General features: G+C 35.1%; 1 protein-coding gene across 10 annotated transcripts in view; it reads left to right on the top strand.

The window, feature by feature from the left end:
• Window positions 1–24244, top strand: part of LRRC4C (leucine rich repeat containing 4C) — a 498827-nt gene that overhangs the window by 369294 nt on the left and 105289 nt on the right. For 8 of the 10 annotated variants that reach the window (XM_039383915.1, XM_027732634.2, XM_027732632.2 and 5 more), the window contains 2 exons: window positions 20426–20510; window positions 21640–21755. The gene's annotated coding sequence lies outside the window, so the exon portion shown is untranslated. Of the gene's footprint in view, window positions 1–18635; window positions 18744–20425; window positions 20511–21639; window positions 21756–24244 lie in introns of all 10 variants that reach the window. The other 2 variants (XM_039383916.1, XM_027732631.2) reach the window with 2 other exon arrangements.

Here is a 24244-nt window from a genome sequence, read left to right as displayed (position 1 = left end):
ATGAGCATGACCAATATGTCAATTCTGAGTTCTGTTTACAAGTAAAGGAAGAGAATATACCAAAGAGGAGTAAACTAGTAAAGAAGCTCCTGCAAATGCCTGAACATGAATTCCTACCAGTTTTAACAATGATCTGATTAGTAGTGTGTTTTCTGGAACCTTGCACATTGCTCTTGTGATTTCTTCTGTTCTTGGATTTCTTGGTGGTAAAGTTTCAGATGTCACCAACATCAAACAGCAGGACTGAACATCTGCTGCCCTCATAAACTTTCATTAGATATCTTCCCTGAGGTCTCTGAGTGCAAGCCTGAGTATGGTCTTGGAGATGTAGTATATGGAAGTGTTTTCTAGGGCAGATGGCCAAATCAAAATTATTTATTTATATAGCAGAGGTACACTATTAAATCTACATAAATTAGTCCAATAATGTACATACTACGGAGGAAGGAGAAGAGAACTATGGTTTGATGTATAAAAATATGATTTGAGTTAGCTTAAAAAAAAAATTTAGATGGGAATATCTGAGCATGGTAAACTTTAATATTAGCGTGCTAAAATAAGTAGTCATATCTGCTATTTTTTGCATAAATGGAAGACTAATGTATTATGGTGTCAACTCTGTGTAGGCATCACAATATATAGTGAATATATATCTGTACACATACACAGAGTCCGTGTGTGAATTACAACATATGGGCTACAGGTAATGATGGAGGAATTAAAAAAAAACAACTGTGTATGTTTCAATGTTTTGTTCTAGAGGGTTTTTACTTTCAGAAATGAATCTGTTTCCCTCAGTCATAAATATAACTGAAGTTTTATTGCACAATTTTAAATCTTAATCAGAGTATTAAGCTAATATAGAGCCCATTACGAAAAATAAAAATGAAAATACCTTGTAAGTAATATTCTTGACTAATTCTTGATACAAAAAGTATATGGGGGGAGATTAAATAAATAGCTATGTATTTCTTTAATTATCTGCACACTGTCTTAATCCAAAAATAGGAATTACTATAACTTTAACCAAAATAATATTTTCAGAGAAGGTTTTACACAAGCAAAAGTTTTACACTGAAAAGTTGGATTTTTTTCCCCCTAAGAACAAAAGATGAGATTTTGATCTTTTTTTAACATTTCAGAATTTCATATCTATATAACAGATGAGCAGGGAGGATTGTCATTGATTTTTAAAATTTAAATCAATTTATTTTGAAATGGGATAAATATCAGTCCATTCAATGCGGTATTTTTCACCCTTACTATGAAGCTTCTTGTCTAGTAAGAAGAAAGGTGAGGGAAGGCAGGGTGGCCCTCAATGAAAGGCTGCTGAAGGATCCTATTCTATCTGCATTGAGGATGACAGTATCTCAAATGAATAAATTCAAGTAGTCCAAGAATTTGAATCTATTTGAAATTAATCCAGTTTTGATCTGCAAATGTCACAGATTTCGTTGTTTGTCTGACTTGATCTGAACAAAATTGTGCTTGGAACAAGACAAAGCATAGCATACAAATATTCCAGAACTTCTTAGGCTGTACTTCTTTAGCTAATTAATCAAATACTGTCTTTTGCAGAGCATATAAATGAAGTCCTCAGAGAAATTTCTTTTCTGTTTCACAAAGTACTTTCCCTGACTAAAACTACACATGAAACTGTTTAATGTTCGTAGACAACAGTCACTCTGCTCAGAGACAAAGTCTCCAGTGCTTATGCAAAAAATCCTCCCACTCCAAAGTGGTTTACTGTGTCATTTCAGAAATCTGTCTCTAATCTATGTATTTTAATGTCAATAGAATATGCTTCTGTTTTTTATCCCTTAACATTTTGGCAAATGTGAAAGTGATCAATTGACCATCTGATCGGCTCAGTCAAGTTGCCTGTCAGACTTCTCAAGTTGCTGACTCCATCTGGTATGAAGTCAGGGAAACTGACTGAAAACAAGTTCTAAATTTATTTTTTGACTCCTTAACCTTTTCAGTGAGTTCCACCCATGAATTCAAACTGGCATAAGAAAGGCCAGGTAATTACTTTGTGATAAGAAGAGCAGCACTGAAGGATTTGCCTGGGGCTCAGAACACTGATGGCTGGATAAAACTCAGCAAAGTCCATGGCCCCAAAAGACAGCTGAGGCTGGATCTGCTGTAGGCTAATATGCTTAGAGGAAAGGTCAGGCAGTTGTGGAAGCCTGAACAGCAGACTGTCTCTCAGCTCTGTGGCTGGCAGTGTTCAGGAGCTGAGTGGGTAGCACAAAGGGATTGATTTAAATGAGTTGACTGATTCCTCTTTTCTTTAGGCCTGTATTCCCTCGACATGTGAGCAGGTGTCTGTACTGTCACTACAAACAAATGTGAACCTCCTGCATAATTGCATTGGGAATATGAGGGGTCTCCGGCCTTGGGTCTAAAACTTTGCTCCCATCCTTCTTTCATGCATTTATGTTAGAATGAGTGTTCAGAGCAGAAAAAAATTATTTCTTCTTTTCTGGATGCCAGCATATTTCTAGGGAAAATATTATTCTTGATTACATCCTATTACATATGAGCCTCCCACCTTGATATAAGTGGCTAACTGTTTCTATTGGTAACCACTGAAACAAAAGAGGAGCTTTTTATCTTTGATTTATGACAGAAACCAGAATAACACTCCGGAAGAACATAGTAGTGGTTTCACTTTCAGTAATTCTCATCTCTGCCTCGTTTCATCTGAGTGCAATTAGGAACATAGCCAGGTGCCTTCAGCACAGACACAGCCTGCAGTAGTTGTTTCCACAAGTAGTGATTACACACAAAATGATGGAGGACTGCCCACATTCCTCTTGAACTTGTTAATACAGTAACTTTTGTTTACTTGGACATCCTGCCTCTAAGATTGTGTAAGAAGGATAGACTAATTAGAAAGACTGCAAAAATTCAGTTATCTTTTAAAACTTCTCTCTACTTAATAACCTTCCTTTGTTACTAGTGTGTTTTTTTTTTTTCAAGAGATATAACAGAATTGACTTAAAACTAATGCAAGATGTGCACATTTTTCACCTGGGAATAAATTTGTCTTCTATATAAAATGAATCTATTGACTAGGATGCTCTCATAGTCTGAAATTGCGTATTCTTAATCCTCTTAATCATGTTTTTAAATATGAATTGTGCAGCTAGCCATTACAGAAAAATAGTTAGAGGATGTTTGTCTGTTGTCAGGGAAATTCTATAAAATTTTCAGTATGCTATTTGAATATGACAGTTGGTAAGAATTTTCTATCATAACCTTATTAAATTCCATTGCAATCATAAAAGCATTTTTCCCGAAAGAAAGATGAAAAGAGAAAGGGATTTCTATACTACTATTTTCCCTTTCAATATTCTCTGTTTTCAAGTTTGCATCTTTTTTTATTGTTCTTGTCAGTGTCCTCTTTATATGAATCATAGGAGATATTTTAGAACCTGTTGGACTGAAAAACTACAAACTAATGAAAACTTCCATTTCTACTGAAATAACTGAGTCAGAAGGAATTCCTTTCAGGGGGTGAGTTGTGACCCAACCTGTCACTGCCTTTTTTTGGGAATCATCTAAATAGCAAGCACTTTTCAAAAGCACTTGGAAATCATGACATTGAGATCACAACCTGTTCTGATGTAAACTGCTAAACAGTCAACATCAGATAGTAATTTAACTTCCATCTTGATTGATGGTTATAAATGTAACTGGGAAAAGACCTTCAAATCAGTTAAGCAAATGAATGTTTATATTATTTACATCTAATGGTTAGTCCCACTCTGCCTTTATTTCTTGATTAGGTTTTGAGGGATAAAAGGTTTATGGTAGTTTGTTATTTCTTTGCCTTTAATTAAAGACTGAATTATAACTTCTGTTGTCAATTCATAGTTTCAGTATCAAAAATATGAAAACGATTTAGCTCAGTGTAAAGATTTGACATTCACGTAAATTTAAAACCTTTATTCTCATTGCCTTGCTCTGACTCAGAAAACTCGTAATTAAGTAGCATTATTAGATAGATTTTAGTTGTATGTTCATGGGAAATCTCACTGCCCAAGTGGAGCATATGACTTCTTCATTCTCTTTTAAGGTGTGTATATATATATATATGGAAAAAAAAACAGACTTAGAAGGAAAAGTGTGTCTTGTGTAAAATATAAACATATCCAGAGGTGCTCTGTCAACAGTATTGTAACCAAAAACAGCTGTGGGCATTGTTTCATTTCTGTTGTCACCTCCAGGTTAGTGTATGGAGGCCGTTAGTAAACTTTTCTGTGTGCAGGTACTTGTAGACTCTGGTGTTCAAGCATAAACAGAAGAGGTTTATAAAAGCACTCTGGTGCCTTGAAATGACTTCTTCTCGGAATGAGTGTCTGTGGCAGTGCTAAATGTTTCCTAACAGAGCAGTGCCATAGGCACTTTTAGTAGAATTTAGAAGCTGATAGAAAGAGGCAAACTCTATGCTGAAATCCTGCTGTCCATCTGCAGCACAAGTCTAGCAGACAGGAACAGCAAAATCTTCTGACATTCAGTAAACCCCATAAGAGGTCTCCAGAGGGACTGCTTCTAGGAGTTGAACAATAACCTTTTTCTCTGTGGGCGTCTCAGTCTTTGTGTCGCTGCAAAAAAAGTGCTAGCCAGTGCTCTAAACTTGATGTTGCCTATGACACTGGCATCTTTACCCTTGAGAGGTAAGATAAACATGCTAATCTATTTCATATAGATGATAAAGAATGCTGTCTTCTTGCTGGTATAGATATAACCCACTGGCTTAATAGTAGAGGGTTTTCTATACTGTTACCACTATAGGGATGCATATAATGCACCCCCATCTATCAAAACACAATTGTTTCCCTGCCAGTCTGTATTGTAACTTGCCTGGGAGAAAAGCAGTAGTGGTGCTGTGATTCTAAGGGGGAAAAGGAGTGCTGTCCTATTTGATGCAGGTGACTTAAGAAAATAATAGAATAATGTATAGGTCTTTGTCTGCAGGCAGTTTTCAGTTCCCTGAAATTTTGTTAAAGGTATCGGGCATGTTCTTCCAGGAATAATTTTTGTGGATTTGCTGTTGATTAAATTCTGCACAGATAAACAAAATAATCAGCAGTATTTACCAGATGCTAGAGGGGAGATTTTTCAAATCAGACTTTTGAAATTTTAAAAATATAGCTGGCTGAAATTTTCTGCACCTGAAAATGAAGAAGGATGTATTTTTACAGGCTGCACTGTTGAGTACAAAATGAAATATTTCGATGAAGGAAATCAGGACATTATTCATGTCACTTATCCATAGAGGAGATGCATCCAGAAAGTTACTTTGCAATGAAAAATAAAATATTTTTATGTTATCTGCAAAGTTTATGTAACAACATTTGAGAAATAATTTCTCTGTTCATATCCTGAAGCCACTGCCCCTGGAAATCTAGAGAGACCCTTCTCTCTGAGGTATTATTATTCATTAGAATTCATAAAAATAGAATGTTTTGCATTAAATGTTATAATTTTGACAAGTTTATTAACACTGGTAATAGTTTGGGTCATCTTTGTGTTGCTGCTTAAATCAAGCCAGTCTATGAGAATAGAAGAATCAGTTTCTACACGTAGAATACTTTACAGTAAAATTGTAAAGCTTTGTTCTTGGCTCATCAAGAGAGCTCTCAAGATTTTCAGAACAAGGAGTAATGAATCTTCCTAAGTGCAGAAGACTACTTTCCTAACTACACTGGTATAACTTTGAATAATTGGAAGTAGAATAGCTGGATATTAGAATAACCCATATAGTATAAATGTCCATGTACCAGTTGGTATTTACTTCTGCTTTCAGCCACACACTACTCAATTAAATTTTTTTTACCTATACATTCTGCTGTTTTGATTATAAGGGTTGGGAACATTTGCAGTCTCTTCTGTTTTCTTCAAAGTCGGTAACTTTATCAACTCTACCTATGCCAAATACTGCTCTGCAGCATCTGGCTGTTAAGCTGTTTAATCTCCCTGGGACAATCTTGATTTAAATCCATGACTAACAGTCATATAAAGATATGTCCAAGACAGATGCCTTTCAACTTTTGTAACATTTGATAGTGGTATGTATAATAAAGACAGTCTACTTCACAGACCTTTCCAAGTAATTTTTTTTCCCCTGAAACTCATCTGGAAACAAGGTTGTGGTTTAAATATGTAAAATATTTAGTTGTCTTTCTGAGCTAGGAGAGTTTGAAGACATTACTTATTTCTGTGTTTCATCTTGAGATCTTCAAGACACGAGATTTACGGCATCATTTTTTTCACATTTGAGTCTTGCTGCTTCAACACTTGTAGTTGTGGAGACCAAAATTATACATGTGTCTTGAAAGGATAGTTCAAAACAGTAAAAAAAAGCTAGTATATATACATGTACTTGGCTAAATCCAGTGAATAGATTTCTAATAAGAAACTATATGAACATTAGAAAAAAAATAGGCACTATCTAGTATTATTGTTAGCTTTCTAATGATAGTTCTTAGAAAAAAATATTGAAGCAGAAACATTTACCTTGTTTCTAGATTCAAATATTTCCCTTTTTCTTTTTAGAATAATTATTGTTTTCCTACTTATGTTCCAAAAGGGTTCCTACCTCATTGAAAATAACCTAACTGGGAATGACAGGAAAATTCATCTATTTTACACTTAAAGCAATTATAGATCTTAATTGATGTGCTAATGAATACTTTTTTATATATATAAGAAATGGAGGTTTGCTTAAAAATTTTTGAATTTTAATTTGAAAATTTAAATTTCATATTTATTTTTTTACATTGGTAATTTTTTTTTTTAATATGTTGATCTCTATTTATAAATGTGTCCCCCAGGGCTCAGTGTTGGGGTCAGTCCTGCTTAATGTCTTCTTGATGATCTGGATGTGAAGACTGAGTACACCCTCAGTAAATTTGCAGATGACACCAAGTTTGGTGGGAGTGTTGATCTGCTTGAGGGTAGGAAGGTTCTACAGAGGCATCTGGGCTAAGGACAACTCTGTGAGGTTCAATAAGGCAAAGTGCCAGGTCCTACACTTGTGTCACAACAATCCCAGGCAGTGTTACAGGCTGGCGGAAGAGCAGCTTGAGAGCTGTTCAGTGGAAAGGGACTTTGGGGTGCTGACTGACCAGCAATGTGCCCAAGTGACCAAGAAGCCAATGGTATCTTGGCCTGTACCCAGAATAATGTGGCCAATGGGACCAGGGGAATGATTGTCCCCCTGTACTTGGCATTAGTGAGGCTGCACCTTGAGTACTGTGTTCAGTTCTGTGCCCCTCATATTAAAAATGACACTGAGCTGCTGGAGCATGTCCAGCAAAGAGGGGAAAGATGTGAAAGGTCTAGAAAAAATATATCTTATGAGGAATGACTGTGGAAGCTGAATTTGTTTAGTCTCAAGAAGAAGAGGCTTGGGGGGACCTCATCGCTCTCTAGAACTGCATGGAAGGAGGTTGTAGTGAGGTGGGGATCAGTCTACTGTGCCTGCAGTGAGAGGACTAGAGGAAATGGACTTAAGCTGAGACAGGGAAGATTCAGAGTAGGTATTAGAAAAAGATTTTTCACTGTTAGGGTGACCAAGCAATGGAATAGGTTGTCTAGGGTGGTAGTGGAGTCACCCTCTCTGCAGGTGTTTGAGGCATCTGAATCTAGCACTGGGTGATATGATGTAGTGGTTTAGGGGTTACAGGAACAGTGCTGGGTGAGCAGTTGGACTTGATGATCTTAAAGGCCCCTTCCAATCTTGATGATTCAATGATTCTAAAACCATATAGCTTTTAGTTTTTTTCCATTGAATAGTTCTCTGCCTTTTTTTTTCCTGTCCCTCAAAGGAAAAACTTTGCTAAAGCATTTCTTTTGCAAAACTGATTTTCAGTTTTTGAAAAAAAAATCAAAACAGACCTTTTTTTCTTTTGACATTGAAACTCCCTATTTTTCCCTTATAGAGGAAACTTCTTTCCTACAAATGTAAACAAATATCCATTGAATAAACAAGTAATTTAGACATCAGTAGCTATGTGATACGAACAAGGAAAGATAAGTTCAGAAACATAATTAATTATATCTGGAACCTCACAGTTAGTTCTTTGCAACAGCTTTGCAGATCTACCTGTAGACTACCATGTCTGTCTTTAATGTATTTTTGACAGTGCTCCTGTGTACACAAATCAATAGCAAGTAAATACCAAGGGGTGCAACAATAAAGTGATATAGAACACTGGGACACTTGAAATATATGTGGGTTTAGATTAAATTAAACAATGATGTATGATTCCAATACATTCTATTGCTTATATGCTAAAGATCTGAATCCTTTAGTATTTCTGTACTCACCTATTATACATAAGATGCACAGACTTACGTCTCTTGAAGATGTAATAGTCAAAGCCAGATTCTAATGGCTGTAAATATCAATCATTGCATTCTATCTGTTTCATTTTGTAAAAATTGGTGTAATGGGAAAAAAAAAAGGTGGCATAGCCTAGTACAAATTTTTGGTGGCATATAACTACCCAAAATGGCAATGTGACCATACAACAAACATTAACTCTTTTTCTTGTAAAAGGAACTGCAGTTTCGTAAGCAACTTTTTATTAGTAAGCACTTTGAATACTGGAATACAGATCAAGCAAGCACTTAAAAGACAACCTGCTTATTACCCTCTCATTACAACACACTATGTAATATTCATGACTTTGAAAATTATTTGGGTTTTGTATCATTCCATTTCAGGATGGGGGGTGGGGTGGACAGTGATACACAGAAAGCCTTTCTGTTGTACCAAAAAATTTTGAACAGAATCTTCACTTGGGAACTGCTCAGACCACATAATATATTGCTGATGAATGATAATCACAGCTGTTAATTTTTTGTGAAGATTTATCTTCCATTTATATAAATTAAGAACATTTTTTAAAAACACAAATATTCTTCATATTTCCATTTTTCCTATTAGCCATTTCATATTTCAGTTGTTTGTTTTCATCATGTCATTGCTGCTTCATGTGTCCACTCAACATTACCATAGTATCCTCTTAAAATGAGCAAAGAAAAGAGTAAAGGTGCAGGAGAAGAATGGACAAAGAACTCTTACACACTGACAGCTTTTTTTTGGTTATTTGATACTTTTTCTAAAAAAAGTTGTGTGTTCCACCGAGAGCTTTAGAGAAAACAAGACATTTCAATACTCTTTTAAAATATTGTTACTCAGTTCTCACTCTTATTCAATATTTTTTAATATTTTATACACACTAACAATGAGATATGTATTTTTACAGTCACTTGAAGTGAAATTATCTCAAAATAATTGTTATATCCATTGTTTTTTATCATATTAGGCATCATATTTATTGAGTATGCTGTAAACATTTTTAATTCACTGAATACCAGTTAAAACTAAAGCAGATTTTCTTTTTTTTTTCTCTTTTTAGGTATCTCTATGATCTTTTTGTTGGTTTATCTATTCTTATGTTTCTTGTCAGTCATAATAGATGTTACAGATTTGTGCTATGGGTTTCAGTAGAAGTCTTACAAGGCTTATGCTAATGCTGCCTAGACTGTTTCTATTTAAATTGTGAGAATGTGACCTACTTTCATCTCTGTCACTGCATCTGCAGATTCTCCTATTCATGTCATATTAATTCATCCAAGTTTAATGATTGTCCTGCCTCATTAGCTGGACTTACAGGACACATATGGGAGACCTCAACCAGGTCAAAACTCATTTTTCTGTCATACCAAGAAAGCTGTCACCATGTTTATCATGCCCTTTATGACCCAATGATCTCAAGTAAATATTTCTACTAGTTATTATTAATGGTTGCTGAGATACATTTCACAAAGTTTAACAAAATCACTTTGTGATGGTTTATCTGTACTTTAACGATGGGGCTAATATTCATTCTTATTCCTGCAGATGCAGCAGCAAGAATTGAATTTTAATAGTGACTCATTTTTTCCTTGAGTACTGAATAAAAAAAGATATCTTTCACTTTCAATTTGTGTCTTGATGCTACATTTCATTACAGCTTTTGCCAAAGTTTGATACTTTTTACTCCTTTGTAAATGTAGAAATTTCTAGAGTCTCTTTCACTGGTATTTGCTGTTTTTCCTACCATCCATTAGCTGATTAGTAGAATAAAAAGTATGTAAACATATTTTATTAAAGAAAACTGGAGTGGACATAAGATATTTCACATAGCTGTTCTTGAAAGCAACTGGATTTGTCAACTCAGTATTTAGATTTTCTGGAATATCTCAGCAGTTTCATAGGGAAATTGCCTCAAACTCTTCTTAAAACAATGCAGCTTCATTTCTCCTATTATTTTCATAAGCAATACTGCTTTAATTATTAATGTCAGCATGGTATGGAATATAATATTTCTTAATTATAGAAGAAGATAAAAACGCCTCAAGTTACCCAGTTCATAATAGTTTTATGAGCAACTGCTTATTTGATCTTTCTGACCCCAGACTTATCAGTTCTTATTTGTCTACTTAGGGGTGGTTTGCAAGGGTTTAAAGAGTGTAATTATCACATGTTAGGATGGTAAATTTGGCTTTCTGACTTAGTTGTTGAAACGCTGCATGCTGAGTGGAGATTATGGTTCCATAGCATTTAGTTGGCATTTATTCATGGTTATTCTTGCCACACTACAGAGCAGTTGAAATACAATTATCCTAAAACTACAGAATTAGTAAATTCTCATACAAATTTTTTTAGAACTTGAGAATCTCAGTGCTTTTCACTGAGATTATTAGTTATCCTCCTAAGGAGATAATTTGTTTGTTTGGTTTTTTTGTTGTTGTGGTGTTTGGGTTTTTTGGGAGGGGTGTTTGTTTTTTGTGCATTTGTTGGTTTGTTGGTTTGTTTTGTGGGTTGGTTCAGTTTGGTTTTTTGGTTGTGGTTTGTTTGCTTGTTTGTTTTTTGTAAGACACAGTACTGTGCTTAATACAGAAGCTTCAAATGAGAAAAATTAATGGAAATCAAACAAAGAAAAGCTAGATGGAAAATCATAATGTTAAGCATAGACAGAACCATCTGAATAACAAAATAATAGCTGTGCTATTAGAATAATTTGAGAGTTACTTAACACTGAACCTGACAAAGCATTGCAGAATATGAGGTAGAAAATAATCCAGAAGTACTTGAGGATATGGACAAAACATTTATAAACTGACTGACATTTTCAAAAGGAGTTTCTAAACATGTACATAGCACTATTGGCAAAACAATTTTTTTATGAATAAGTTATCTTTTAAGGGTAGATTGTGAATCTGTTAATAATTAGGATTTTGAGGTTGTTGAAAATCTTTACATTTTAACCTTTGAGTTTGTGTAAAGCTTTCTTTTTGAAAGACACAAAGCATGAATGCATGTATGTTTTATCATCTTCCAGCTAATCCATTTAAATACAAAATCAAAAAGCAAAAGTATACTAGGGTCAAATTAAAATAAAATTTTCTCTTTTTTTCTTCCTACCAAAACCATTTTTGAAAAAATAATTTCAGACCAAAAGCCACAGGTTTTTTTGATCTCACATGCAATGTTATATTTTGCTCTGTAATTCTGAGTTTTTTAATGTCTTTTTTATTGGTGTTCAAAATACAAACCTATTCTTAGTTTTGAAATGATGAATAGACTGGTTTGTGCTAGTTTTCTCATTTGAAAATATTTATAATATATTTCTACTATTTACAGCCTCTCTTCAGAGTCTCAGAATATAAAACAGCAGTGATTTTCCCCTGGATTGCAAGAATTACTTGTTTTCCTCAAACAGCAACTGTAATAAAATAAATTATTTAAACAGGTGGCTTAAAGTAATGATGGTGATTTTCAAGAGACAGAGAAACTGTTTATGCTTATTTGGGAGCAAGTTCATGAGACTTCAGTACAAGAATATCACAAAAACTCTCTGAGTTAAATATTCTGAAATTTTTGCTAAGGGAAATGAATTGATTTTCCCCCTTGGTACTTAGTTCATACAGATCATTAGAACATGGCAAATCCGACATGTAGATGTGTGCAAATTCTCCAATTCTAGTGGTGAGGTGGCTGTTTCTAAATTCAAAGGCAGGTTACTTTTTTACACAGAGGAAAACAGTTTCATTTGAGTGGCAGCAGAAGTTCATAGTAATATACTGAATTAATTGTCTTGCTTCATTTAGCAATGAAGGCACCAAGTATGGTTTAGGACATCTGGATCTTGACCTTTTTTTGTTTGTGAGTCAAAACAGGAGAGGGAAGTGTGATCATGAAAGGTTTATCTCAGCTCCTTTTTACAGCAACTTGAGCTCATGTTATACAAATTCATGTAACTTTCATGTCTTTGAAATATCTTCATTTCCCATTAGGAAATTCTGGGGAACCTAGGAAGAAAGGAAATATTCTTCCCTGCCTTGCCATCTTGTTACTGAGATAGCTCCGACAGCTGTTATATGCCATGCTTCCTGTTTGGATGTAAATTTCAGACTTTCTCATATAGTAAACTGCGACAGAATCTGACACAGACTAAAGGTTTTTAGTAGAGAGCAAATTTCCTGTGCTTGATCCCACAAGTAAAATTGTGCTGCCTTTACAGCTGCAAAGAATCACACAATCACAGAGTGGGTAAAGTTGGAAGGGATCACTGGAGGTCATCTAGTCCAAATTCCCTGCTGAGAGAGCCTGTATTTGTCTTTGTTGAGTTTCAGAAGGTCCCTCTCTGCCCATCTCTCCAACCTGTCAAGGTCCTTCTAAATGGCAGCACAGCTCTCTGGGTTATCAGCCACTCCTCCCAGCTTCGTGTTGTCAGTACACTTGCTGAGGAGGCATCTGCCCTCTCATCCAAGTCATTAATGGATAAGTTAAACAAGACTGGTCCCAGTATTGAACCTTGGGGACACCCCTAGTGACAGGCCTCAAACTAGACCCTCTGTCACTGATCAAAACCCTCTGAGCTCTGCCATTTAACCAATTCCCAATCCACCTTGCCATCCACTCATCCAGCCTACGCTTCTTGAGCTTGCCTATGAAGATACCATGGGAGACAATGTTGAAAGCGCTGCTGAAGTACAGATAGGAAATATTCACTGCTCTCCCCTCATCTATCCATCCAGTTGTCTCAGCACAGAAGGCTATCAGGTTGGTTAATCATGATTTCTCTTTGGTGAATGCGTGCTGACTACTCCTGATCACCTTATTATCTTCCACATGATTTTTTCCAGAAATAGGTGGGACTTTACTTAAATGTTTCAGAGGAAGTATATACATTCCAGGGATGGCAATAATTCAGCTCATAAAGTTTTACAGCTTTCATTTGTCAATTGCAGATTCTTACATCTGGTAGAAAGGCTAGTCTTTGTGGAAGATTACTAGGTATGGAACTGGGGTCTTCAAAAGGTTTGTTTCATACTAACAGAATGACTGAAGTTTATTTTAATACACTGTGACTGAGACTCTATTGCAAAGTATCTGTATGGCTCAACATTGTTAATCAAATAGTTTTGTTTTCACTGTCTGAATTTGTGGCAAATTCAAGTGACATTTGAATGTTTTTGTTTTCTCTTGTACTTTTCTAGTAACTTGAGAATTATTCAAGGATGAATTGATTTGGATGAATCAGGATTTGAGATAAGGCTGGAAAATGTAGGAAATGCAGGCATAAAATGTGTGCTTTGTAATTTCAGGTCATACAAATACAAATGTTTGGAAAAGTCTGTGTGCAATCACTTTCTCCTGTAAAGTGATAGTACATAGCATCAGATTTCAGTGTCATTAGAGTGGTTATTGAGGGCAAGGAGGAAATCAAGGGCTGACTCATTTTTTGCTGAGTTTACCTGGAATGGGGGACTTAGAAGTTCATTTATTTCTCTTAGGTGATTTGAACATTTTGGGATTGGAATTACAATCAAGATTACAGTTTGAAAAAGTTTGTGGTTACCTATTCTTAAAGCTAGAAAGTTTTTTCCTCCACTCTTCCACTTTTCTTCTGTTGCTGTGAACTAAGCTCAATTTTTGCTTTAACTCATGCAGGTGCCAGTTTATAATATATGCATAAAAGTTAGTCTTGCTTATTTTATCTTACTGGCTGTGTTCTGGAGTAGGTACAGGACTGTAGAGTTATGGGTTTTTTTTTTTTCTGCTAGGAGTAATTAGAAATCAGTCTTGCTAAGGCTTCGTGTGAAATTTTTATTATTATTAATGCATATTTTAGGAGTTGATGACAACACATCCTAGCTCTTGAAATAACCCATTTAGTATAAATCATGTGCAACTCAGTAGATATAAGTTAAAACAGTGGTCTACAATTTCACAGCTAGCCTTTCACAGTTCTGTGGTCATGTCTTATATACATGGGAAAAAACGGCATATGTAGCCAGAACTGTATTCTGCTGCATTTTCCGTCAGTCTCACCTTTACTGAAACCTGTACAGAGTAAGTTTCTTGATGAAACAGCATTAAATGAAAGATCCTTTAGGAGATCTTTACAATACACAATTGTTTTTATAAACAGGTAATAGGAAAGAAAACCATTTGGTCTCCTTTTATTCTAGTTTTTTAATCAGCTGGTTTTGTTTCAGATTCCTGGATGCTATGATAGTGCTGGCAGGCAGCATAGGAGACTGAGTGAGACATCTCTATTGCTTGTCTGAACTTTGGCACAATAATTTCCTGACAGTTGTCAGGAAATACTTCAATTTATATGCTGATCCCTAATAGATTTCTCATGTCTTCTGATAATTTAGTTTTCTCTTTCCTCATATGATACCTATTAAAGTCTATCAGTATCTCCAGGTTATTTTCTCTAGGTTAATATTTTAGAGCTATATTTACACAGAAAATTATTTTTATTCTGCTTGTAAAGAGCAGACAAAGTCAGTGTATGCATACACACATGTATGTATGCATAAAACAAGTACAGCTGACAGTCATTTTCTATAAGTGAACAAATAATCATAGAGTTGTAGAATATTCTGAGTTGGAAGGGACCCCCAAGGATCATCAAAGTCCAGCTCCTGGCCCTTCAGCTTTTCTTATAAAAGTACTCTGACAAAGTCATTGTGTGTACTTGCTTGAGCAAGTGCAGTAGGAACTGGCTGGTAATCTTTAGAAATATCTGAGAATAAATCTTTAGTAGCCATTTGGCCTCTCATTTCAATACACTTGCACCATGTTTGATCACAGACTATATTATATTTTCTCAGTTTTTTCAAGTATCATTTAAAAGCAGAATTTTTTATAACCTCAGTATTTCTGTGTCATAATCTATTCATAATCTAAAATTACCTATGATTAAATATTGTATTTTGTATAATTTTATTTGGATTAATATTTTACTTTCTGTAATCTTAAATATCAGTATATTAGAAAAATCTTTACATAATTTTAATCAAGATTTTAAAAAACTTGCTGCATGTTATCATTCATGAAACTTCTTTTTAGCCTGACTTCTAATAATGCAGAAACATATATAATAGCTAATAACAGCATAAATGTATGTAGACTAAATTAGGACAGTTTTGTCTGGAATGATTCAGTGTAATCTGAAATGGAAAACACAGCTGCTTCTGACGCATTCAGGTAATAGTTATACTGTAACAGTTATATTTATGTATATTTAAAAGACTGGAATTTGAGCTAAACATTTCTTTATTGGATAATTTCATTCCTTCTAGCTTGGTTTTCAATAGTGTATATATCCAGGGTGCCAGAGTATCACAGGGAACAGCAGGATGTCATTAAAACTCACAGAACAAAACTGGATATCTCACAGTGCCCAGTTGATAATTTTGCGCAATTGTCATAACTTCTGTAGCTAATCTTGCTGAGATACTGGAGATACAGATGTTCTCTGTTCATTCTTAATTCCTTGATCCCACCTTTTCTGCTTTTAGAGGTGCCTCCTCTGTATTTTCATTCTACATTTAAAAGTCTATTTTGTTCCTCGGGAAACATTTCTAGTGCATAGACTGGCAGAGCTGACGCTGTTTATCCCTCTGACATCATGTAGTAGGCTGCCATTCGATTGACATTGGTTACCATCATTGCAATGGCGAATTCAGCTCCCAGGGCAGCAAAGGCAGCATTCCTAAGCCATTTCTCTCTCCTGGTACCTCCCCGCTTTCACATTAATAATAGGGGAAGAAAACCCCAAAACTCTGGGGTGGTAAAAAATCAGATAAGGTTGTCAAGAGAGATTGTAGGCTCTTGCAGGTGTTGTAGGTGTTGTAAGTCTCCACTGGATGTGCCCTGAGATATCTGCTCTGATCAGATCTATTTTGAGCAGGAGATTAGACTGGATGCCCCCTTCCCTTCCAAAATTATGACTCCATAATTTAATTTTCCACTTGTAAATATTAACGAAAAACCACAAAAAACCAAACCCCAACAAAACGCAAAATGAGAATCTTTAGAGAGAGCATCACATACTGCAATAGTATATTTTCTCTCTCCTTTATTTGTTTTCAACTTGCTTGTTTGTTCCATAAAAAGCATAAAGATTCTTTTTATACCAAGTTTTCTAGAAGTCATTGGATAACAATTCTGAATGTCATGAAAAATTAATCATACATGGTGCAGTGCTTATTGAAAGACATTGACTTTTTAATGAAGATATGAATATATAAATCCTTTCTTGTTTTCAGTTTGATATTCATCCTGACCTTCCCATGTCACGTTTCCCATCAACCATGTTGTCTTAAATTGCTAGCTTACTGTTGTGCTCAAATTGTTCAGTGAGTTAAGAAATGGTCACATTATGGGAACGTGTTTTGTACTGCTTAGACCATTAAATTCCCGATCAAGTTAGACAGTTTTGTTCAGGTCCTTTGATATCAGTATCTTTTGAATAATCATAAAAAATTATGATGATACTTATATGGTTGCATTTTGCCTACTAAAATTTTAAAAGAAATGGAACAAGAAACCAAATTCTCGTTCTTAATGTGAAAATTCTGTGTGGTACTACTGTGAATCATTTACCAGAATGAGGCTGGTACATTTTGTTGGTCTGTAAGATGGTTCCTATGCAATAATTTTAGACCCACTGATGAAAAGACCTGCATCAATACAACCTAATATGTGGGTGTTTTGCTAATTTAAAGGTAATAAGCTTATAGGGTCTTTTATATATATTGTAATATTACTAATAAATTCATATTCTTGATGGAGGAGCATATCATTAGCTCCTCTTAGTAGTTTCCTAGGAAATGCTCTGCACCTCAATCATAATTGCTCGAACTCTTGGTCTAACAAGGAATATTACAGTGTGATTTGTATCTTATTATCCAACATATTCTAAAAGAAACCTATTAGCATGAGTGAAGTATAGATAAGGTTTGAAAGTGCTGATACCAGGTGCTAGAAGGTCTCATGCAGGGCTGGTTGTAATGGTACTACAGTAATGCTTTCTGACCTGCTAAGCATGTTTGAGAATTTTTTCTCTGAATTGCTGCTAAAGTTTGACCTCAAGTTTTTTATTCTTGACTTGTGGTCAGAATTTTATTAAAAAAACAAAGAAAACCAAACCAAACCAAACAACCAACCAAAAAAAAAGGAAACCCCAAACACCTTAAAAAGAGAGTGCTGCTGTATGTGGGGAAAGAAAACAGAGGGCAGCGGAAACATTGAAGAAGTTATCCCAATATTGCAATCATTTTACAGATGGGGGACTGAAAATGGATTTTTCCATTATGATTTCATTTTCTGGAAATGCTCAAGGAAGCATATTCTTATTGGAAGTAGCACAAAACTTTTTGTTCATATAAGCTAATTTTCAAATATATAAAAGCTAGTTTTATTTTTTTTATAGCTATAACTTGAGATTTTCTTATTCAAGAACTTCAGACTGCCTTCTTTGCCTAATTGACTCATCTTGTGTGTGTGTTTAAATCTGAGGCTTTTATCTGATTTCCTTACTTTGCTGCCTTATTTCTCTTAGTTCTTCCTGGGTGATTTTAGATTTTTGTATTTGTGCATTCTCTGACCCTGCAGATTCTACCTTCTCTTGATTATCCTTTTTCCTCAGCAAAGCATTGTGCTGACACCCATACCTATATGACTGTTTACACGTTTGACCTGTTCTTTGTACAGATCACTTTCTGTAAGACCAATACATGGGGTTGAATAATATTTAGTGAGTACTTTGCATACAGAATTCTGACTCCATCTCAGAAAACCTTTTCAAATGTCTTCATTTGTAATGGATGATTTTTTTTGGTTGTTAGTAACCAGGTGATGATCCCTCTAGCATGTGCTGCCAGATCTGTTTCACAAAGAGCAGCAAACCTGTGCTTGGATTGTTACTGAGGTATTTCCCCCAAATGACCTGTGCCTCTGCAGTCCCTCTCAGTGCTGTTCAGCACTGATAATGTGCATGCTCTCCACTGTGCATTATGACAGTCTGAGTGACACACCATGCAATGAATAATAATGTGTCATAGCTGCAAGTAGTTAGAGCTTCCCTCACTTCTAGCACCTTGCCTAATGTGCCTTTCCCACACAGTTTTGTGACAAAGGGCTGAGATATATTTATATACTTGCTCTCATTTAACCAAAGCAGAAATTCTTGTCATTCTAGAGCTTAGCATACAAGGTCTTCATCAGCATGGTTGCCCTATAAATATCCCACTTAACTATCTTACAGGATCGAATCCCAAAGGTGGGCATGGGTATAATACAGAACTAGTCCAGAGAAAACATTTCTGAAGTAGGAATGTATAAAATGCAGATGTTTGAAGTTTTCTGCAGCAAGGTAGGGAAGAAGTATCTCAAATTTTTTCTCTGTCTTAGTATTAGCATGTTCTGGAAATAAATTTCTATCTCTGAATAAATTGTCTAATGCTTTTTCTCTCTGCATAGAATCATCCTAGTCATGACAAGTTTTAGTTTGTTTTGAGTTTTTGAGTTTTTTTTTACTGACCAGCAGGCTTAATGACTGACTCATATCCTGCCATGTACTGCCTCCCACCTAATACCATACTGACAAGCTGCTGGTTTTCTTCTGTTCAAAAGAAATAAGAAATAGAAATTAAGTCTTTCAAAAAATGCAATACCCACCAATATCTTAGTATGATTAAGCTGACATGAATGGTGCTGACTCCCTGTAAGATATACTCCCTAACCCTGCAAGGTCACGTATGGACCTTAAACACTTCTGTTATATTAGCAAGCAAACAAATAGTGTTCTCATCTGAAAGGCTTTTAGAGATGAAAACATATGGTAGTTAGCTGATTAATACACTTAGACAAAATATGTAAATCACAGAAAGATCCAAATCCACATGTTTAAGCACCTGAATACCTTTTGAAATCTATCCTAGAGTCTATGCTTGTAGAATAAAGTCAGGTTTTGTGACATCTTGGTGTTGTTCAGAAAAGTTTAAATTGAAAAATTTCAGCAAGTTCAAATTCTTATGTGAACAAGGAGAATTTCTTGTCTTAAACACAGTATTTTAATGGGAAAAATGCCAATGCCACTCTGCCTACAAACAAGCAGAAAATCTTAGACTATCAAGTTCAAGGACCAAACTGCATCTGTCTCTCTAAAAGTATATGTTTCCTGATATCTAAAAGCTAGTTTATTGCAGAATAAATATCTAAATTTTCTCAATTCTTTTAGTCACAGATTTTTGAAAATTTTTGTTTTGAAAATATCCATTCTTAATATGTTTTTGACCATAGAAAACCCATGCCGATTACATTTAAACACTGCCATTTGTCATGAGAAACCTTCATGCACACAGATATATGTATCTGTATAAAAATTCTAGTAAAGTGTACTATATGTACTTAAGGACCACAGATGGTTAACTCCTGCTTCCAGACATATGCCTTCATATATGGAGTTATTAAATGTGTTTTCCAAAGGTGATGATTCATTTTCAGTTGGTTCATCTTTGGAAAATGCATTTTAAATGGAGCTGGATTTAACAAATATTGCTATGCCTGCTTCTGAAAATAAGGCCCACTTCTAATATTTTAAATGAAAGTCCATATCCCCTGACCTCCTGATTTTTATAAAATATATTTGTGAATAAGCTATGGAAAAATTTTTGGAAAATTTGTAAGCTTCAGCCTCCTATTCTAATTTTCTTAATATTAACCCTTCTTATTGTTCAAAGACTGTAAGTACTGTAATCTTTGGTGCTAATACTACTTCTATCTCTTAAATTATAGATTTATTTACATTTTCACCTAACACACAAAGGAGTGTAAAGCAAATACTGTTTCAAGAAAATGCAGGCTCAGTGTAAGTGAGTGGAAAAGTGCAAAGGAAGAGAAATAGAATGTCTGAAAAACCCAAAAAAACATTTGGTACAAGTGTGGATAAAATCCAGACTTCTGTGCATTACCTCTTGTGTTTTTTTCCCTGATCCCAAACAATCCTATAATCATGATGTGTAGCTTCTGAAAACCATGTTTCATCCCTTACAGGTTTTCTATCCTGTTCATCACCAGAAATAATCCCTTAACAAGAAACTCTTCCGTAGATTGTGAAGATCAGATCTGATTCAGAAAGGTGAGTTTTGATTTAAAACTGTACCATACCACCTGGGAATGAAGTTTGGAGAGATGGTAGAAAAACTGAGCCTAAAGTATCATTGATTAAAAAAATAAATACACTTCAAATAATCATTATTTATGCCGTCATTTTCACCACTTGTGACTGACAGGATTTCCTAACTCCTTATCAGGATTTCTAACATATGGTCAATAAAGAATGAGAGAAGTTCTCAATCACAAATTCCTTCTAGAACTTTTCAAAGGATCCTGTCCTAATGGAGACAAAGAGTTTTCTTTGCATTAAACCTGTTTCCTCTTATTGTCTCCAAAATACAGAGTTACCGTTTCTACTTGCAACTTTTCCAGGTCTTATGTGAAAATCCAGTGCAAATGGGTCTTGGCTATTCTTCCACTTACACCGCTTTATGAAGTGAAAGTTATGGAATAATATTGTATTCTTTTTAGTAATAACACCACAGTGGACTAGACAGACTGTTGGGCTGTTCTGCAGTGGCAGTAGCCAAGTAAATTCCAAAAGAATTTCAAGAGGCTCATTATTGTCTTGTAATTTTTCATCTATCTCTTTAAGATTATACTGAAAGATGGTTTGATATTTCATATTTCATATGCTCTTTAAATGATGTACAGTTTTAATGGGCATGTGGAGATAGAAGGGAGAGCTGAGCACTTGGTGAGAAAATCTAGACAACCCAAGGCTGAAGAATCATTTTTTAACTAACCTATACCATATTTCAGAACATTTGTGAATATAAATATGGTGCTTCCTGCCTTCATTCATTACTAGGTCCTAAGTTGTTTCCTGACTTTTTATCTGTCTAGTTTAAGTCAACATCCGGTAAAGTACACTTGTATTACACCACATTCAGGGATCTTAAATTATTTAATATCAGATATTTGCTGCTAAGGTACAGAAAAAATGATAATTATTTAGAAGGGTGGGTTTTTACCCTATTTGCTTCCTTGTATTTTTCCTATTTGCCTTGCCTAGTGTAGTGCACATCATACTGTGGTTATAGTGCTATATCATGCACTGATACTACTGTAAAACTTTACTCGCCCCAGTCCAAATAACAGCAAGTCCATCCTGTTTAACGCACTCAATAAGTATTATTTCTATTTTACAGGCAGGGTGGCAGGTATGCAGAGAATCATATAACCTATCTTGATACAATTCCACTGAGTCCTGGCTATAACACTTTCGATGTCCACATCACTAGTTGCAGTCCTACAAGCACGGAAGGTAAGAAAGTAGGTTCTTACATGTATTATATGCATTACAGTATTTCAATCCATTTGAATTTAGATAAACCTGAAAAAAAAGTTTATGTTGTTTTCTCTTAGGCAAGGATAAGCCATTAGTGATTTAAGAAAAAAAAATAGAAAAGAGAAAGGAGTTAAAAAAAAAATCACTGTGAAAGTTCATGGGTTTTTTTTCACATTGACCAATAAGTGCTAAGTGGAAATTTGTATGATGTGTAAAATTGGTGCCTCATTGTTGGCCATAGAAGATGCTGAAGATATTTAGTTGAAGTAATTTATTTTATATGTACCTGAAAACAGATCTTGAAAATTACGGTTATCTCCTTGAGTAATATTATTTTTGCCAAGAAATTTTCTTTTTTATTTTTTTCCATTTTGACAATTTGCTCTTTGTATGCAACATTTCTGCCCCAATTTTTTGAAAGCTGTAGCTTTCTTTAGGATCTTGTATGATTAAAGCAAACTATTGTGGGTTTTTTGTGATGAAACTTTTGAAATCTTCAATGTTACTTTTCTTTTAGCTCAGAAGTTAAAATTAAATATTTTTTCTCCATTCGAGAATTTCACTTTGAATGTATGCTATATATGAGGACCAGGTAGGACAATGTGGCTCTTAGGTTGTTTCTCAATAAGGTTTTGAAGCATATGTGGTTAATATTTTGTTATCAATAAATGCAAATTGTATTTTCCAGTCACAATAACTTCACAGGTAAGAAATTAAGATGCCTGATACATTCATCTCTTTGTCAGAGTATAATACTTTTGCTATATAAAATTCACCGAGAGAAAAAATGCTGTCATACTGTAAAGATATTATTTCCAAAGTAATGCATCATTCCTGTCCAAGGCTAGTTGTCTATATTCTTAAATTTTACATTCTTAAAAATTCAGTTTAAAAGACACAGTCCTTCTTTTTCACTCTACAAACATTTTCCAACTTCAACGATTCTATGATTCTGTGATTCAGAAAACCAAATACATATTAAATGGGGAGAGAATATAAAATGAAGGACTATGCTCTATTCTCATCTACACCTGCATCAATCTGGAGGTGCTCCATTGAAATCAAAGGAGTTATTCATCCCTGTGGAGTGAATTTACAACAGTTTAATGTCAATGGCGTTCAGTTGTGAAAAGGAGAGAATTCACCTAGAGTCGAATTCTAAATTAGTGCTACAGGAAAATGACAGGATTCGAGTCAGATTTTTTAATGTTGAATACAACAGTTAATTTCAGTCAAAGGCATTCACATTTTATAAGTTGAAAAACATGGCTATTGACAAGAACTAGAAATTGGAACAGAATAATACAAAGCCATTCTTCTTAAAAAAGATACTCTGTAAAACTGTATTATTTAAGTCAGTAGAAATTTTGTCATTGGCCTCAGTGGAACCAGAATTCTTCTGTTGGGTACAAAGGAAGCTTTTGGTATTTTTTTTAGTATGTAGTTACCTTTGTGAATATGTGTATAAGAATCCTTACCCAAACTCTTATATTATTAACCTAACTTATACATATACCTTGGTCAGAATTGTAACACAACAATTCCAAGAGCAAAAATTAGGAAAAGCTTAACTTTTTTTGTTAGTAGGTTTTCTTTTTCCTATTTCTCTTTCTCAAAGCATCATCCATTTTAGAAAAAAAAAAACCCTCTGCTAGTTCTGAGTTGAATGCTAGACACATAATTCTCCTAAGCACACAGGTGAACATGAGAAGCTAAGAGTACTTTAGAAAAAATATATTTACCAACTAAGTATGAGGCTTCTTACTTTCCTTCTATGTAAATGCTTTTAAGAGCTATTAAATTACAGAATCATAGAATACATGAGGGTGAAAGGGACCATCAAAGGTCGTGTAGTCCAACCCCGTTGCTCAAGCAGGGCCACCTGGAGCAAATTACCTAGGACTGTGTCCAGGTGGCTTCTGAATATCTCCAAGGAGGAAGACTCCACAACTTCCCTGGGCAACCTGTGCCAGTGCTCTTTTACTCTTACAGTATAAAAAAGTTTCATGATATTCAGAGTGAACCTCCAGTGTTTCAGTGTGTGCCTGTTGCCTCTGGTCTTGTCACTGGGTACCACTGGCTCCATCCTCTTTGCACCCTCTCTCCATATATGTATAGACGCAATAAGATTCCCCTGAGCCTTCTCTTCTCCAGGCTAATTGTCCCAGGTCTCTCAGCCTTTCCCTGTAGGAGAGATGCTCCAGTCTATCATGTTCATGTCGCTTTGCTGGACTCTCTCCAGTCTGTCCATGTCTGTCTTGTACTAAGCAGTCCAGAACTGGACACAGTACTCCAGGTGTAACCTCACTTGGGCTGAGTAGAGGGAAAGGATCACCTCCTTCAACCTGCTGGCAATGCTTTGCCTAGTGCTGCCAAAGAAACCATTAGACTTCTTTACAGCAGGGGCGTGTTGTTATCTCATGTTCACCTTGGTGAATTGGCTGTCTCTGCATAATGTAAACTTT

The sequence above is a fragment of the Pipra filicauda genome, unplaced genomic scaffold (genome assembly GCF_003945595.2).
Source record: "Pipra filicauda isolate LSUMZ 115617 unplaced genomic scaffold, ASM394559v2 scaffold32_size4067784_pilon, whole genome shotgun sequence".
Classification (NCBI taxonomy): Eukaryota; Metazoa; Chordata; class Aves; order Passeriformes; family Pipridae; genus Pipra; species Pipra filicauda.
This window is presented reverse-complemented; position numbering and strand designations above follow the sequence as displayed.